This window comes from Seriola dumerili, unplaced genomic scaffold (genome assembly GCF_002260705.1).
Source record: "Seriola dumerili isolate Sdu_G_001 unplaced genomic scaffold, Sdu_1.0 BDQW01000035.1, whole genome shotgun sequence".
NCBI classification, from domain to species: domain Eukaryota; kingdom Metazoa; phylum Chordata; class Actinopteri; order Carangiformes; family Carangidae; genus Seriola; species Seriola dumerili.
The window spans coordinates 5088070-5107402 of record NW_019174290.1 but is presented as its reverse complement, the minus strand read 5'-3'; positions in this window follow the sequence as shown (position 1 = coordinate 5107402).

The window sequence follows — 19333 nt, the reverse complement described above, 5'->3', positions numbered from 1 at the left end:
TCTATTCATTAGATTTTTTTTGGAAAACCTTTTATTTTAACCTTATAAGCAGATCAGAAACCCTGCAACAGTGCACTGCATGGCGTCCTCTGCAAAATTCAATTAGACATAATGTTGCACTGCAATCTATTCATTTGAGGCACCCAGTGAGGCAGCCAGTGGGAGTGTATTGATTGGAATGTGTCATGTGTGGAAGCGAGAGAGGGGTGGCCACAGTTTTTTGCTTAATGGACTGAAATAAAAGAGGCGGGAATGGGCTTTAATTAGGGAACAGTGGCAGGGGCATCTAGTTTCCCCTCCCAGTAGTTACCCTGCACTCTCTGCAGAACACACTCACGCACCCATGCATTTTCACATGCAGATACTCAAACACACTCGCGCAATTCCTCTTCCAATGCATTCGCACATACACAAACAAACGTACACGCTTGCAGTCTACCACCCATGCACACCCACACAAACACACACACACTGAGACACACAGGAGGAGGGCAGAGGAGAATGGAGGGGGTGATGGAGGAAAGGATGAAAAAAAAAAAAAAGAGAGGGAGTGCTGGGCTCCCGGGGTCTCAGCTGCTGCTAGGGTGCTGCCTGCTCCTCGCAATGAGTTGCAACTGTCAGTTTATTTTATCTCAGGCTTTTCATCATCGCACAGAGCCTGGTTGGAGGAAGCCACCTGAGAGTCTTAGGAATTTGTTGGCTACAAGTCATTAGCAAAGACTGCTGAGATGCGCCGGGGCCAGAGATGTGCGTAGGGTACTGCTGCAGACAAGTGTGTCCCCTTAACCCTTGATAGGCTGATTGGCACGGCAGCTTTGCTTTGATGGCTGGATAATTACATGCAGCCTAGATGACACAGGGCAGGTCATAGAAGCTTAGCAGCGCAACTAAAGAAAGGCATGATGTGAATGAAGGCGTGTGGAGAACATTAAAAAATGAAAGCAAGTCTTTTTATTTCCTTCCAAGTTTGAATCTATTGTAACTAAAGAAATTGCTGTACACATTTAGACTTCGGATAAATCTCTAACAGATTGTGAAAATCTTGGTAAGATAATAAGTCTGTTTCACTTGGCTACACATACACGACTGAAAAAAAGATGAGTAGGTAAGTAGTTAAGTATAGGTAGGTTATTATGTAGGTAGAAGAGTGAATAACTAGTGCCTTACATGATAAATTAAATATTGCAACTAGGATTTTTCATAGTTTCGGCCATTGGTTATATTAGTATATATATTCTTGTACTCATGAAAGTAAAAGCTGAGTTCTGGAAAAACAACAAAATTACCATAACAAAGTCTGATGGGGCAAGAAACAAATGTTAAGGCGGGGTATGTTCAAAACAAACTAGTTTGTCCAACATCGTCCGACCACGTTTGAAGTACACAAGTGTTTATAGTCTGTTTCAAATGGCCACGCTTGAAGGAGGGGTGTAAAGGCTGCTGTCATACCTAGGGGTAAGTAGCAATATTTGTTCCAAGGTGGATAATGGCACACTTTTAGACCGTCTCTCTTTGTACTCATTTGTACATACAAAATGTGACAGTAGTTATGATCATGCCTACTTTCCCCCCTCTGCACTCTCAAGTGTTTGTGTTTTTAAGATTGTATGGTTCAGAAAATTACAGAAGTTGTCAGATGCAGCCCTTCCACTATTGATGTTAGAGAGGTGTGGGGACTTCCACTGAAGTACACCAATGCTTTCTTTAGACCAGATGAGACAGGCAGTAAACACATCAGTTTGGCCCGATTATCTAAACCACTATTTGGAGGTAAAACCAAAAGTGAGTGCACTCCTAATATTGGTAATATTACCTTAACTGCACCGGAAAACTACAATACAACTACCTCAGGTATGGCAGATGAAAGCTCAACCAGGAAATCGCCTAATGGGTAATAAATTTACTGTTTTCTCTCCCAAGTAAGTTTGTTTAAACCCTGTATGATTGTCTGACTCTGCTCGTGTTGACCAAATTAACTTCCTTTCAATAGTCTTGCTATGGTCCCAGATCTGTTATTAATTTGCTGGGTATAATGATGTTATTATTAGCAATAGGAAAGATGTCAATAAACTACAAACATAAGACAAGTTGTAATAAACCATAACCACCCTTTCATAAACAATATCAAAGCAAAGGCAGCTATAGGTAGACAGTAAAGAGCAACACTAACGTGTTCTGTGACCGCTGACTGCTTGGATGAGTTTGGATCACTGAACATGTCATTTCCACTACGCTTACACGCTGGTATTCTGCAGGTATAGTGATGTGTTCGGACATATCTGTGCGACCACTGTGTTCCCAACTATCAGCGTGCTTGTTTTTGTGTGTGTGTGTGTGTGTGTGTGTGTGTGTGCGTGTGTGTGTGTGTGTGTGTGTGTGTGTGATATGTAAGATTCCTCTGCAGATTTACATTTTCTTATAAAAAGGGTACCAGCTCATCTCTGATGCCACAATGCCCCGGTCAAAGAGAGCAAAGTCTCTGTAGCTTCTTTTATGCTGACTTGAAGGAGTACATGTCCAAGTGGGAAAACATTATTAAATATGGATTCTGTTTGGGTCCCACTTCAGTTGCCTCCGTGCTCCTGCCAAACTCCCAACCAGTGTCGATGTCTCCATGTATGAATCCATGTAAGTGGATGTTTTTGTAATGTGAAGGCTCCAGAGTGGAGGGAGGCTTACCTTGGAAATGCTGTATGATTATCCAACAAACACAAACAGTGGTTGTAACCTTGACCACACAGAATTATTCTTTGGAATGGATGAAGGGTGAAGAGGAGTAAAATGTGAAATTCCAGTGGGTGTCTCTGTGTGTATCTAACCTTGTGAAAACACAGAGACGTGAGTTTGATAGAGTTATTACACATCTGTGGTTCCACCATTTGTGCGGCTGAATGTATTATCACGAGAGAGACAGGGCTAAGCTGAGATTCTGTTGGGACATTTCATCACCTCAGTGTCACGGGTCAGGCAATTGCAGCAGCCACTGTTTGCTTTTCATTACTAAAATACAAACTTAAAGGATGTCTTTTTGTTTTTCTGAACAGAACAGTGTTTACTCTTGCAATGATTAGAGTGTTATTATTTCTACTGTGCCTCTGAAAATGTAATTTTAGAAGCTGAGAGTATTTTGGCTTGGTGAGCTGGCTTTTGTTCCAACAATATGTTGCCAGTTTATTGTGGTTATAAGCATTCAGGAAAATAATTAGCCAAGCACATGTTGTGTATATTAAGTACAAGGCGCCTCTGTCTGCTCTCTGGAGACTTTTTTTTTTCTTAATGTACGGTAGTTCAAAGAAATAAAGCTGCTCTCTACACTATGGTGGATGATTGTATCATCACTTCCACATCAGTCAAAAACCGGTGTATTTCATCATCGAAGCTACCGGTAAACACATTTCATGTTGAGATCAACATCAGGCCTTTGCAACACATTGTTACCATTGTTAGCTAAGTGCACATGTTGCTTTACATTGTTAGAGCCAGGTATCTGACATATTTATCTTTTTGCTACATAAGGAGCGAGTGATCGCTTTCAAGGTGTGTCCTATAACCATCAGGGAGGGGAAATAAGATGCTGGTTATCACTGCTCGACCTCCCCTGACAACTGTCCAATTATGTATATCACACCCTGCCTACTGTTTGCACTAGAAGTAATCAATAAAGGATGTGGCTGAGTGCACATACATTTTGGTGAAACCAAATGCATGAAAACTTAATCATTCGCTCAGGCTGGTGGGGAATCAAATATCGGTAGGGAACAAGTAGGCAGTGGTTGTTTGCGAGGGGAGGGACTGATTAGTGATTGTAGCTCCCAAGTTTGATGGGGTGTGGGTGGGGAGGGTTTCTCTCCTGACGAGGCAAATGGAATGGGTGACAGGTGGAAACGGGGATGAAAAGGCAGTCCTCCGTTTCATGAATAAATGTAAACACAGCGCCATGCAATTACTACGGCTGGTCATCTCTTTTAGGTTGCGGTGGGGGTAAACGTGCGGCTACATCCCTGCAGGTCCAATCTAATGAAAACGCGCAGGTTACTGGGGCGTTTAATTGTATATACGGTAAAGCTAAGAGTGAGGACTGTAGCAGCTTGTTGCGGATGAAAGCCTAACCCTACAACTGGAAAATTTGATTCAGTTTAAACATAGCGTTTCGTTTATTGATCCGCTGTGGAAGGTGAGATCATCACAGGAACACGACCTGAGCAGATGGATTCATTTGAACATGTCATGAGAACACATGGGTCTTGTTGCTCCAGAGAATAACTTGTTACACAGGGATGGCAGCCCAAATGTAATTTTAAATGGCAGTGATCAGATACTTTGGCTTCACATTTTTCTAAGAAGTTCACTATCTGCGATTCTGTATTTTGTCATAACAGATATGTTCAATAGATCATGACTTATTCTGTTAAATAAAAAATATATAAATGTTCTCAAAGAATATTGACACCCAACTCAGATATTAGTCAATTAAAATGCATCTTTTTATCAATTATAAAAGGAGGTATTAAATATATTCCCTAATCAAAAAGCAATCATACAGACATTTGCTTATCTTTATCTTATTTTAAAAGTTATCTTATGTAATCATCAGCATGCATATGCATATCTATTTGGTATTAACACTTATCCACCACAGAAGAGGCAGGTCAAAGCATACCACAGTTATATCTTTTCTATTACCAAGGTTAATCAATAATTCATGGGTCACAATAGCAGGCGGTACGAGTCGGGGGGGAGGGACACCCTGAGATCCTCTCCCTAAGTAGGATCCCCTCAAAAACAGGAAGAAGAAATCAGAGCCTAAAACCACTCTGTGCTGGAAAAAAAAAAACATCACAATGTTTCCCTCACACTCACCCACGATTCTGGCAAAAGGTAGACCACATTCACAATCATCATCACTGACACTACGGCCCCTGTTCAGACATTCCTCAGTAAGGCGATAACCTTTTCTTTCTCCTCTTTCCCTTGCGCTGGTCTCTAAGTAGTACTCACACCATCACTTAGAGCATTAATCAAAAAGCATGTGCCTAATGGCTCCTGACAGGCAGCGCCCATAATGGGCTGCAGTCCAAGCCTGCATCTTCCTCACGCATCTGGTAACACTAACAGCAGCAGCCCGAGTACAGCTGCCTGCCTGGCCACCACTAGATTGTTAATGACAGTGGGTGATGCGGTCTTACCCACCATAAAACACTTAGGGCCCCGAGATGCTACCACATCATGCATGAAGAAAGCTTTTTGATAGTATGCTAATCTCAGCCATTACTGTGGGATGATTTACAATCACTTAAACAGCACATGAGCTGGCTATAGAGACACAGGCTGGCTGGCTGGGATAATAAAGACACTGGCGTGTGTTGATCATTAGCGAGCTCTCTCCCTCTCTCGCTCTCGCTCCCTCCCTTTGTGTGTGTGTTTGTGTATGTGGAAGCATGCACTCTGGATGCAGTGGCATTTGGCTTAATTAGTAAGCGATTTTAACATGAAAGAGACAAAAGACAAAAGGGAGAAAGTGTGTTGGGCTTTATAGTGGTGCAGCGTGTACCACTGATACCTGTATGTGTATGTATGTGATTACAGGTGCTGCATTAACACAGAACTGTGTGAATGTTCAAAAGTAATATTCCAACACACTAATTTGTAATAATACAATACACAATGATTTGGTGGTGATTAGACACAATTTGACTCAGCAGTGATTTAATATTATTTCAGCATATTTAAGATTTGATCCTTGTTCCTGAATTTATATGTTCATTTTAACAAGACTTTCACTATTTTATAATCACCAAGAAAACTATGTCTACTACCACAGCAAACATGGGCAGAACTACACTCAGTACTCTTTCAGCAAGTCCTCAAAGAGGATGAGTTTGAATGGCTATTGTTTCCATCAGCGACTGATTAGTGTGATCATTATTGTGATCATATTATAACAGCATTATTATATTTACATTGTGACAGAAAGTTATTTTGATCCTTCAAATAAAATTCAGAGATTTCATTCCAATTCCTATAGTCACATGGGTTAAAATAAAAATATGTTTTTCAATGAACATGACAACATGCCCACCTGACCTGCAGCTTACATTGTGATGGCTTGTTTTACCAGCGTTTCACCAGTGTTTTGCTGTGTTTGACAATTTATGTTACCAGGCGACATGCCATTCAGCAACCTGCTGCCAGTGTGTAACACCTAGTTTTTTCGATTTCTTTTTCTACATGTAAAGCTAGGAAATTGCATCAATATTTCATAGAAGGCAGCATTTTCTTCTGCACAGATTCAATGGGCAAGGAGATAAACAGTGGGGTATTAATAATGCAGTGTGGTGACACTGACCTTATTTTGTGCCTTTCAACCTGCGCTGATATTTTGATGCACAGTGCCCCGCTACTCTCTAGCACACAGGAGGTTTTCACGCTCTTTGTTCAAAGCCTGGAAAAAAGAGACACTTCCTGTTTGACAGAGGTTACATCACTGCCTAAACCACCTAAAGACATTAACAAAAATGCTGAGGCCATGTGCTGTTTTGTGGATACACTGTGGAAATACATATCTTCATTTTCACAGAAACAATGTGAATGCTAAGTGTCGGTTTGACAACTAGTGTTGACAGCTGAGCAGATGCCTTGAAGGTGAACTGTGAGAGGCTTTGACAGGGGACTAAAAAGGCAGTGCACACTGTATCTTCCCCACACTGCAGTAGCCAAGCAGCCGAGAAAAGCTTGTTAGTTTAAGTTCAGGTCACCTGTATAAATAAAAATGTCTAAGAATAAATTTAGTTTTTGAAAGAAAAGAGTATGGCTGGGGTGCACAAGGAATTTCATCTCAACGTCATCATCTCAAAATTTGAATACAATGTCAGTTTGGGAAAAACATGGAGCAAAATCAGCAGGGAAAAAAAACAAAAAAGAAACAGGCTACAACAACTTTGTGGGGTGGGCAAATTTTATTTAAAAAAAAAAATCTTATTTCTTATAATAATTATGTCACAAACTTCTGGGAAATAATACGACATTATCTTTAATCAACTTTCTGCAGAATAGTTTTGTGGCGATATGATCAGATTGATGGAAAATTCTGCTACTCAAATGATTCCAAGCATTTAGTAATTAAAAACTAAATAAATTAGTCAATGAGTTTTGTCAGATGAAATGAGGATTTTTCATGCATTTGCCATTCCCATGATTTATATAAGACCGATATTGAGGGACAAAAATAAGATCAATATCTTATATATCTCATTGATAGCAACCATTTTTCCAAGTTCTGAGCATTTATTCACTGATGACAGTAAGACTGTTTCCCCTGCGTTATCTTTTTTCTCTGTAAACTGCCTGTACTGACATATCTTGTTTTTTTTTTTTATCTCAGTTACATGTTTTCTACTCCTATGTTCAACGTATATAAATACATCCCAAACTGAAGCCTCAACTACACTTTAACTATATAATTATCCTGTTATCATAATCAGACATCAGACATAACAATAAGAGACAGTAAATGGCAGAAGTGTTGTAAAAGTGTTAAATGACATTAAGAATAACATAGTAAAACTGAAATTCATCCCTGACAGATTTGGAAAAATTTGTGGAACAACTTGAGCCATATCACACCAATCATTTTTTTAAGACCAGAGTTGCCCATTTCCCCCATTTCTGTCTAATACTTAAATACGATGCCAATGTTACATATTCAGCCAGATTATATCCAATCAAAATTGATAATTCATGTGTTAAACATTTTAAAAATAAATAACCTTAAAGTGTTTTTTTAAATATCTCTACAACCACAGAGACTGAGAGACTGTGCTGCTGTGTGTGTGTGTGTGTGTGTGTGTGTGTGTGTGTGTGTGTGTGTGTGTGTGTGTGTGTGTGTGTGTGTGTGTCTTCTCAATCATTAGTGGTTTAACAGTGGTCATTTCTCTAAACAGAACAGAAAGACTTGTCCTAGTAGAAAGTTGCTTTAGAGACAAACATTGTGTGTGTGTGTGTGTTTGTGTGTGTGTGTGTGTGTGTGTGTGTGTGTGTGTGTGTGTGTGTGTGTGTATGTGTGTGTGTGTGTGTGTGTGTGTGTGTGTGTGTGTGTTTGGCCTCAGGTTCACACATTTACAAAGGTGACAAACAATGACTAAGCCCCATCTGCCAGGAGCTTTTACCATGAGTGTTATAACAACCAGTAATAAGTGTAAATAATAAATGGCCCATATCTTACCATGAGGGGGCCTCGGCAGCACTGCTAAACTATTTAAGGTGCCTTGTTGATGGGAGTTATTTTTTGCTGTGGGGTTGTAGAAATTCTCTGGCTTCCCAGTAGAGTTTTGGCCTGACAATAAACAACAGTTTAATACTTTATCTAATCCCTGCCAGGAGGTGAGTCCAACAGCAAGCTCTTGCAGATGTTCACATCCAATAATCTATCCATAATTGATGAAACAGGGAGGTCAGATGTAATGGCTGCTGCCATTCCAGCAACAAATAAATGGTTATTGACAAAACAAGCCAGTGTGGCACTGAGTGGGCTGTGAGATGACAGGCACGGAGCGGAGTGGAGAGGAGAGGCGTGGAGACGACGCAGGAGGCGGGAGGCAGGAGGCAGGAGGCAGAAGAGGGAGGCTGAACTCTCTGGACCACTGCTCTTCAGATGGGCCAGCAGGGGCCAGACAGGGCCCAGAGCGCAGAGATCATCCCCTGGTGGAAAGTGGCGGACACACCCGCGAGGAGCCGTCAGGAGAGCGTAAACATGAGGAGAATGAGAGTGAAAAGGGGGGAGGAACGAGGAGGGGGGCAGCGAGCGGCATGGCGAGGTGAGTACAACTGCATGGAGTGTGCAGTGGGCCAGCTGTCCGCTCTTCTTTCATCTCTGGGCTTTATGTCAGATACAATCTACCTGGCTGTCAAGCCTCAGCAACCATCTCACAGCCCTCTCTCCCTCTTCCTCCCTCTCACTTTCTATAACTAACTGCCCCCCCCCCTCTCTCTCTGCCTCTCTCTCTCTGCCTCTCTCTGCCTCTCTCTCTCTCTCTCTCTCCACCTCTCTGGTGGCTGTGCAGAGGCGTCCACCTCTGTGTCCTCTGATTCTTCCTGCTAAATCTCTGAATGGTCTGCAGCACGCTTTATTCTCTAACTTCAAAGTCTCTGTCTTTTCAAACCATCAAGTAAGTGCATTTCTCACTAGATATTACAACAAATTAGCTCACTAAAATTGATTACTAATGGCATCTTATCTGCACCTTTCTGAAACATTGCACTATTTCTAGGAAGAAAATTTAACTATTTCAAAATTTTAATTTGACATTCAACATTTAAAATGTTGTGCACTACGGTGTATTTTGAAATGCTGCATTCAAAGATGGATAGCAGGAATGCTAAAAACAACCCTCCAGTAATTCTGACATGACAAAATAAAAATTATATTATTTACAAAAATGTATATGAATGCAATATCCTAATGTTTTAAAAATGTAAATTACGGGACATTGAATAAATTTACATTTTTTATTCCCAAGAACAGTAATGAGAGATCAAAGTTATACATGACTTAAGTTTAAGCTCAAGAGTTTGTTACATTAAATCCTAGTGAAAATATTCTCTAACCCTAAACTTAATATGTTACTCGGAAAAAATAGTGAAGAGGTTGTTAATGATGGACATGGTGCAGTGAAAAACCGAGAAAAACAGTCCTGATGTCACACTGAGGGTTCTCTCTGGCAATTAACTGGAGTTAACTCACTAAACAAAACTGCACTTCTTTTATGCCTCATTAACTCTTACATGGTAAATGGCTCTGTGTTGCACAATAGCACACACGATGAGAGAGAGGCTTCGAAGAATTACTGAGAAAGCAAAGGATAACATGCTTTTTAGTGCTGGAGAAAAAAAAGGCAATTTTTAACTCCAGCAGAGGGGTAGTGACTCTGCCTCATACAGTTCCCTTCTCCACCGCTTAATTACTGCGTGCAATCATGAATATTTCAGACATATGCTTTCCCACTTTGTCATTGGAGTTCAGAACTAAGAGAAACAAGTTCATATGCATATTAATAGGGGGTTTGCGGGAGGAGGGGGACAGGAGGACTAAGGGTTGCCAGTGTGCTGGTGACAGCAGGAGGAAATGGCACTCATTCCCCAGCAGCTGCTCTTTTTAGATCCCCCTCAGAGGGAACTGCCCGAGGAGGGCCTCCGCCACAAAGGGGATAAAGGAGATGAGGGCTCTTGATGGAAAACAGGCAAACAACCACTGGGACCCCTTCCTACCCCCCTTCAAACACTAATGCGAGTGCGCACTCGCACACACAGAAACCCTTGGCCCACACTTAGCCGACCCCCAGGAGTTGTCAGGACCTCTTTAGCATTTTCCACGGCGGCTCCTAAACTGTGCATTAGCACCAGGCTAACGGGTCCGCTCTAATGACAGACTGAGAGTGAGGAGATATTTTTTCCTAGCTATGTATAATGACAAATGGGATGCAGTCCAGAGGGAGGACGAATGAGCTGAGGCCCTGGAAGCATCTGAGGCCCCTATCGGTTGAAGAGGGCTGTACTATTAAAATGACAATATAAATGTAAATCCTGAGTAATAATTCTTAAAAATGGTTGACGCGACCCTCCCCCAGATCACGTGTGTCACTGCACTAACGCGGTCTAGGGGCAGCATTAAATATTGTCTAATTGAATTTATGGACCTTTAAAATACCACTTAGCACCCAGTAGAGCATAATGATATGCTTTATTTAACATATCTAAACAAAGACGATTACGGCATTGTGCAGGTTTAATGGTGCACAAAGTGTTCTCCTTCCACTTGATAAAGAGGCCTATTTGCACATGAGAATATCTTGTTACAAAACCCTCTGCAAATAAAAGCATTCTGTTCAGAAAAGAACACCTTCCCACAACACACTAGTGAGAATACAAAATAAAAAGCTATTTAACATACTTAAAATACATATAAGTACAACTACAACTGTTTTAATAACCAGTTTTGCAAAAAGTTGACAGTTTTTGCAATGGGGACAACTCTTGATTAATTTGAACTGTGTCAAGGAGATATCAGGAACTTTCAATGGCAAGTTCAAAGGGAGCACTAATTAGTTTGACCTTTCCTGTCATAATTAGCACGCCCAGTCAACCTCCCACAATGCACCAGCAAGAACAAAAGAGGTAACGCTCAAGCTGTGTTTTTGGATGGAAAACATTCTTTTAATTGATGTTTTCAAACAATATATGACACTGTGTTATGTTCCACATGCCCCTCATTTGCACAATTCTGAACACAGACGCAGATCTAAAATACACATACAGAAGTACTCAAGTTGGGCAAGTGTCTTAAAATGTAAGACAGGAGCACAAAGACAAGAAAATGCAGGGTAAGGCAATCAGAGCACTGGCAGCTATATCACTTCTTCTAACATGTCAGAGGTACTAAATGTGATTTATAGTGGGAGTTCATGCTGGGCACTCTAAAAGGGGAAAGAATCGAGAGGCATTCAAGAGTGCAAGGGGGGGGGGGCTTAATATTGCTATCTAAACAAATGCTTTTCTGCTTCTTCTTTGTTGCTTTTTTTGAAAGGCAGAAAAATAAATTCACCGAAGACAAGAAAAAGCTTATAAACACACAGATAACACAATCATCACTAATACATTCTGCTTGGGTACAAATGTGTGTTAAGTAATCTTAGCAGTCCAAAGCCCATTACTTAGGGTACTCAAAGTATTATTAGCCATTTATCTGCAGCCAGGGTAAGCCAATGACAGCCTATGGACAGGATTAGAGTACAAGACTAATGCTTATATCTGCAAATACATCAAAATACCTGCCACAGCTACAATAAACCCTTGTGATCTGGTTCTGATCTTGTTCCACTTCCCCATCAGTCGTCATCATAGGCCCTATAATTCCCTTTCTTAGTGCCAAGATTTTTCTGTCTTTTTTATCCTTAGATAGAAGGCACAAAGAGAACAGGACGGAGAGGGGTGGCTTTTGTTTTGGTACCTCTGTGTCTTCCCCCACTCTTTCTCTTCCCTTCCCTCTGTGGGGCTCTGGTGTGATTATTACACTTTCAGTGGAGGATTTAACCACGGGCCAGTTGGGCCATCGCCTCGGGGAGGCCCCCATTTCAATGCGTGTGTGCTACTTTTTCCCCCAGTTTATTGCCTTGCCTTTTATTCTGCCAGGCAGTCCCACTGACATCAGGGGGCTCTTAGAATAACTTGCCCGAGGCAATCAGATCCCTGAACCTTAAATCAGCCACCGTATACTGGTATAGATTCCAGATCTGAAAATGAGCTAGTGCTAATAGATGAAGATAACTCATATAACGTTGAGGATGAAAAGATTTTTTTTATTGTTTTAATATTTGTCTGTCGACCAAGCAAGTGTTCATGTGCTCACCTTTAACAACCTTCAGCTAAGATGATAAAACAAATTTGGATTTAGGAATTGAACTGGGACACTTTTATACTGTTTCTGATTGAGCATTACAACACGCTGTTTTGTTCAAGTGGCTTTCAGCAAGAGTGACATTAGATACCATCATGCTATCACAGTTGTCAGGACTCCTACTCTACTCCATACAATCTCTCTATGTTCTCTTCTTCTGTTATCTCTCCACAAGTCTCACCTCTAACATCTTTTTATGGTGCAGATCATTGAGAGAAAAACCTATCGTGGTTTGAATAACAGCTAAAATCGATTGGTGGCAGACCAATTAGCAGACTAAAAAACTATATGAAAGTTTAGCCATAATTAGCTGTTGATAAAGTCAACAGGGACCCTATTTTGTATTGATGATCTTGGCCTCTCTCTCTTCTGGTCAGTATACACTATGTGTGGATCAATGTAACAAGTCAAGTACAGGTCAACCTTATGTGGAAAATTCAGACCATCTATGATGAAATGAAAGGGGATCAATATTCTTTTATGCTGTGTGAATAAACAGCACTTATATCCAGCATTGTCAAGCTGATGAGAAATGAATAATAATAACGCAGCACTGGTATACGACCTTCGAGTGCTGAATAATGCAACCCCTGACTCTACCAGAGCTTCTTTTCAGTGCAGTAACAAAAACCTTTATGAAGTAGAGAGGCTATAAAAATGAAATTCTTTATGTCATATACTCACAATTTTATGGCCCAAATTTTTTTTTATAGAAACCAGTGTGAAAAGTGCAGAGCTGTTTTACATTAGAGCAGCAGCTGTTCTTAACCTTTATGTCTTTTGCCACTTCAAAGCATGTATAAAGCAATTTAAATGCTTACGACCTCTTGTCAGAAGCTGCATGTGTTAATGAGTTATGAATAACCAAAATAATAACAAAATTCAATTGAATAAAAAGGCAAAAAAAGTAAGAAAAATTAAGGCCAAAATATTATTTTGCTTCTTTCATTTCCTGTTAATAATTTGGCAGTCACTCAGATTTTCTTGTGACCCTTTTGAAGGTTTCTTGAGACCATGTTAGAAGCCACTGTATTAGAGAGTAACATATCAGCAGTTCATGAGTGATGACAGCAGGTTTATGGAAGGTAAAGTGGCCACATTCTCATCCTTCCTTGTCCAAAATAGCTGACCCCAGCTGAAATAGACACACATGGTCAGACAGTCTGAGACTTTACCTGTAATTAAACACATTTGTTTTCCTGATTTATTTTTTATGAGAACAGGTAGACGCATAATCAATCAAGTACCAAAAAAAAAAGAAAAAAGAAAAAAAAGATCTTAGCGAAAATGCAAACCAAGACATAATTAATTCAAGCTACTGAGTAAACACTTAATAATTTCCTAATGTCAAAAGACCTGATTTGTTGCAGGATGATATTTACATAATTAAGACATACCGTAATTCCTGCCTTGCATTGTGTGTGCACCTGCATGTGTGTATGTGCTTCAGTGTATGAATGACAGGTCGAAGAGCCCATGTAGTGGGTAAATATTGCAGAAGGCCAGAGTCTCAGGAGTGAGCACTGTGGATCTGTGATCTCTGATCTTTGCGGGAACTCAGCAGGACACTACTGACACTCACTGACTCCACTATCATATCAACCGTAGACATAAACTCACATTTGCTGGCTTCCCCTGTCTCCTGCTACAAGAGGTTTAGCATGTCTAAAATTGATAGCTCACCCCTCCTAGTGGAGGTGTATCAGGAGTCAGAGCTCTAATGAGAAGTAATTGTGCCCTTGCTTAACCCTGGCACCCTATGAGGGATAGAGGTCAACAGAACAGCTGGAACTTAGAGATTGTTGAAAACAAATATAATTGCTTGGGGTTTATTTGTAGATCGGCTCCAACATGAAATAAAACGCATTGCTGATTTCTCGCAAGGCTTTAAGAGGGATCTTCACAGGAAAAGTCAGGGCTTTAAACGTCTAATTGCAGTTGGAACCAAGCAGCCGAAGCTATGTGTGAAAAGGAATGCATAGTTATAGCTTAAAAACAAGGAAAGTGCCTTAAACTGAAAAGAGCAAACATTGAATCATTGTTAAAACGATGTTAAGTTAAATTCATTAATATTGAAGCCCCGGCTTTGTTGAGACGGTTTTAAGTCAGATCGTATCAGCCTTTAAGATCTGAGTTTAAGATTTTATATGCAGTTTATGCAAGCAAAATGGGCCAGCGCCACATCGAGTTCTCGCCTCACTCTTTATTGAAAGCTTTCTTAAAAACGACTGATAAAAGCCAAGGGCATCTTTAAGAATTGACACACTCTTTAAAACATACATCTCATGAAAAAGACTTAAAGAGGGCCAGTTGCAAATTTAATATAACTTGGGGGATGCAGCAGTGAAATACCATCAGTGTGCAAGCAGCGGCTGTTCACAAAGTAACTGCCTGGGTCTGAGAGAATACTACGCTCACATCACATCTAAAAGCCAAACACACTGGCAGACAAAGGCGAGGCAGGCAAGGCTGATGAAGAGTGAGGAGAAAAGGCAGGCTCAATTGAGCTGGAGAGCTATACCCCTATTTCACCTTTTTGCATCACTTGCTTTTGTACTATATGTCCATGCAGACAAGAGCCTTTTATGGCATGAAAGTAAGGGTTTGATGAGTTCATCTAAGTAAATAAGCAAAAAAGTGAAAGAAAAAAAAAAAAAAGTTTCATGACATGTCTGATTCCTCCGACACCCTCTACAACCCAAAAAACAAAGAAACCTGGACAAAAGAACTCTCAGTATTCAGAACAATACAAGTCGAGGGCTCTGAACACATGAGAAACTTAAGTGTAATTCTGTTCACTCCTATTTTGATGCACTTTTTTTACCCAATAAATATTTGATGAAATGGGTCCAAACCAAAGCTATATAACACTCCTGCATAACTTATGCTCACACCCATGAGCCATCAACATTAGGGGCATGATTGAGTGCATTCAAATGAATTCAAACGGCACATTGATTACTTGATGGAATAAATGGGTCCTTCCCACCACATTCCCCCGTCATTCTTCAGCTCTGCTTACATGCAATAGATTCCAGAGAAAGCAGCAATTGCCCGACAGAGAGGAGCGAAAAGGGACGGACAACGCTGGCAAAGGCTCGTTTTGATTTCCCATATATTTCAAAATGATGTGTATATTTGATCTCTGTGGGAAGTTAATTAGGTTCATAGATTGCTCCAGGTATTCTTCAGGTAATTCAGAGTGTCATGATCCCCAGAAAAAAAAACCCTGAGACCTCACTCTGCTCCAAACACACTGCTGCATTATTGGGAGTAGCTAATTATTTTTACTGTGTCAGGGGTGTGCATTTTTGCCCGGTAGTAACACAGTGAAAAGGAATAATAATTGGAAAACCTAATGAGATGAGGCTAGCAGACACAAAGAACCTAGCCTACATTGTAAAAAGTTAATGCAATTTACAGAAGTTGCTGTGATCCTCTAAGGCTGACGTTCAGACCTCAGCCTCACAAGAACCTTTTCTCTTTCTTTAAATCATCATTAGCTGCCATTGGCCAGTAAGGAATAACTAATGCTTTTTTTCCAGTAGTGCCCTCTCCATATTAACATTCATACTGTCAATCAGGACTATAAAGGAATGCAAGTTCAGGACAAACAATGTCACTAACATTGCATTGCAATTAATGAAGGATTGCAAAAACCCAAGGCTTTCTGCAGCAGCTCTGCTCTCAAAAACTGAGGTAGTAGCTTCAGGATGAGCCTTAGGCGACTCCCAGCTGTCAAAGTTGGGAGGATACACAATGAGGCCACTCATTTTCCGCTGAACAAGTTGTTCAGCTCAGAGCAGGTACAGGACCTGCAGGGTGGTTTGCATATTGGCACTGTGAAGGTTGAGAGAAGCAGAACTTCTCATTAAAACCTTCAGATATCATTAGTTCTTCTATCAACACTTCGCACCAGCCACTTCCTTCCCATCTCCTCCGCAGCTTTTCCTCTGTGGAGCAGCTGTCTTAAGAATAGCAAAACCCAACATAAACATGAATAAATAAATTTCCCATCTAATCACTCAGTTGAAGAGATTCATTCACACTCCCACCTTTCAGACATATTTTATTTAAACAAAGGACATCAATCCTTGAATCATAAATAAAGGGGCCGTTCCATGCCAATTGTTTTAAAATGTTAAGCTATAACTAAAACCTCATAATGAAGCTGATCCGCAGAGACCAAGGTCAAAAGTAAAAATCATTTTGGTAATCCGATGTACAACAGTTCCCTCACACGGTGGCATAATTAACTTGAATATATTAATTCTTTAGTACATTGCTTATTGAATTATACATCATCAATTTGCCTTCGACAATACAGTATATTGAGCAATGGTGTTGAATAAGGAGTAGTTGATAAGACCTGTTGGCATATCTAGAGCCCCTGAGCATGAATTATTATCTGTGTCTCACTGAAGGACATTCTGTTGTGTTCAGGGAAATCATGAACCCCTCCAGAATAGGCCTATTTGTCTAAGTAAGCTGTAATTGCTTTCTCAGGACATGCAGAAAAGTTTTAATATTTTAAGTAATATTGTCGAACCTGAGTATACTGAGACTGCAGGAAAGGAAATGACTCCCAAAGAGAAAGATGTGCACATTGCTCTCCATTTGATAGTAAATTCTCATCTATAAGTTCATTGTTGGGCAGGAGCACAAACTTACTATCAAATGACAATCTGTGACCGTCATTGCTAGCGATCTCAATCGATCAATATATTTCATCTATCAATATATGTATATGCCTATATTCATTTTTTATGTTAACATATAACAAACGTTTCTGTTAAGGACCAATGAATTCCTGAATTTGTCTAGAATTGTGGCCCGAAATGTATCGAGCACATTTAAAGTCATTTAAGGTCAATGTCCTCCAGTAACGATGTAACTATGTAATTGTGCATCATTTTTCTAAATTACATAAAAACATGTCTTTGCTTTTTCTGTAAATTAATTACTTCTCAACCAACTTATAAAATTCATACCAATACACCTGAAATAAACCAATATGAAATCAACCTGACAGCTCAGCCAATTTCTCAGTTGAGCTCTAATTTAATATTTATTATTTCCTCTATTACTTTGTATCAAAAGTACTTACTTATCAAAACTTCCAGTTAAACATACAAACACATTCTCACGTTCTGTTATTCATGTCATTCAAGTTGTTGAGCCAATTTTTTTTTTTTTTTTTTTTAATAAATATTTGCCTTTTAAGCATATAGCTACTGCATATTTTCATAAGAACTTGCTCAATACAAACTATGATTTTTCAATGTGTGACTGGATATATCAAATTATAGAGGCCCTTTAAAAATGCATCTATAAGTCTTAAGCAATATCAAATTTGGAAACATTTCAGCAACATAATGTGTAGTCAAATCAAGTCAATGCAAAGACCGTCAAATCCATATTCCATGCACAAAAAACAGCACCTCGCGAGTTATCTGAACATAAATGAGTTGTTTATTAAAGAGAATCATAGACCTTATACAAATTACCCTACACAAGTTCCAGACAGTATAAAAAATGTATTGTGTTTGTGTTTAGGTGTGTGCATGCTTGGGTCTTTCCATGCCTTGGGTCTTTCTTGACAAGATATAAAATTCTTCCATTTTCCACTAAGTGCCCCGCATTTAACCCATAATCTCTTCTGTTTGAGTGCTAGCTGAAAACCAGTTTGACAAAGGCAGCGACACTGTAAAACTTTCCCATTGTCTTGTCAGTCATGCCTGAAGAACTCACATCCACATCTCTTATTCTCACTTTTTGATCCACAAAAAATGGCAAAGATTCTTTTATATTCAAATGAGAACATTAACATTAGACATTCGGCATCACAAAGTCCCTCTCTGTTAGCATCTCATTTGAATATCTCATATCTTCAAGACACAGCTCAGTTACAGTCATCTGGGCTTTTGTCCCCAGCACGGGACACCACAGGCAAGTCAGAGAGGTGTCACACATCCAGCCTAGTAATTTGTCATGAAAGAACCCTTTCCTGGGATGAAGGTAACGAGCTGTCAAGGTTATAATGGCTAGCATAAACATAGCTAATTAACTAGAAACCAGGTGAGGCTGGGTAAGGCCACACTGCTGAGAGAATCCATAATTAGCTAATATGTTACATACACCACTCAGAATATATTGTCATGAAGGCAAAACAATTATGTTGGTGTGAATATCAACAAGGAGAGACTGATAAGGAGTCTCTCAGTGGCACCTGTAACAACCTCAAAGAGAGCATGCATTATAAATACAAAAGCCAAGCCATTCTCTATTAGAGATGAAGACCAAAAGGCACTCAGACAATAACATGTCTCTTAAAGTGCACACCAACTCCCTCAGACGTCTCAAAAATGCCAAACAAAATGAAAATGACATGCTCCGGCTCAGAAACTTGGCGCTGAGTGAAAACTTTCAACATTGCTTTTCTCAGAGGGCTGAGTTGTCTCTTTTTAGACGTTGACAGTAAATTGCAGCTAATCCATCTATACTCTTCACTGGGAGGAGAATAGGCTTTTATTGTGTCAGGCTTGTAATATCATTTTGATATTGTAATTAGTGAATGAAGATAGAGATCAAGCATTGCTGTAGCTGTGAATTTAGCCTAAGCCAAACAAAGGCTGGGTGGGTGTTAACATTCAGGTTAAATTTGAAAATTGTAAATAAAGGCAGAGAGGTAAACGTAGACAGTCTGGTTACCTACATGTATAGGATGTCTATAGGTGGCTTCAAACAGTGGCATTTTTGCAGAATCCCATCAGTGTAATTAGCACTAATTCTCATTAATATTAGGGAAGCTGAAGACACAACATACCAATTCCCCTGCCCCTAGCTGTATTTCTAAAATTAATTTTATTTGATTAATGATAAGCA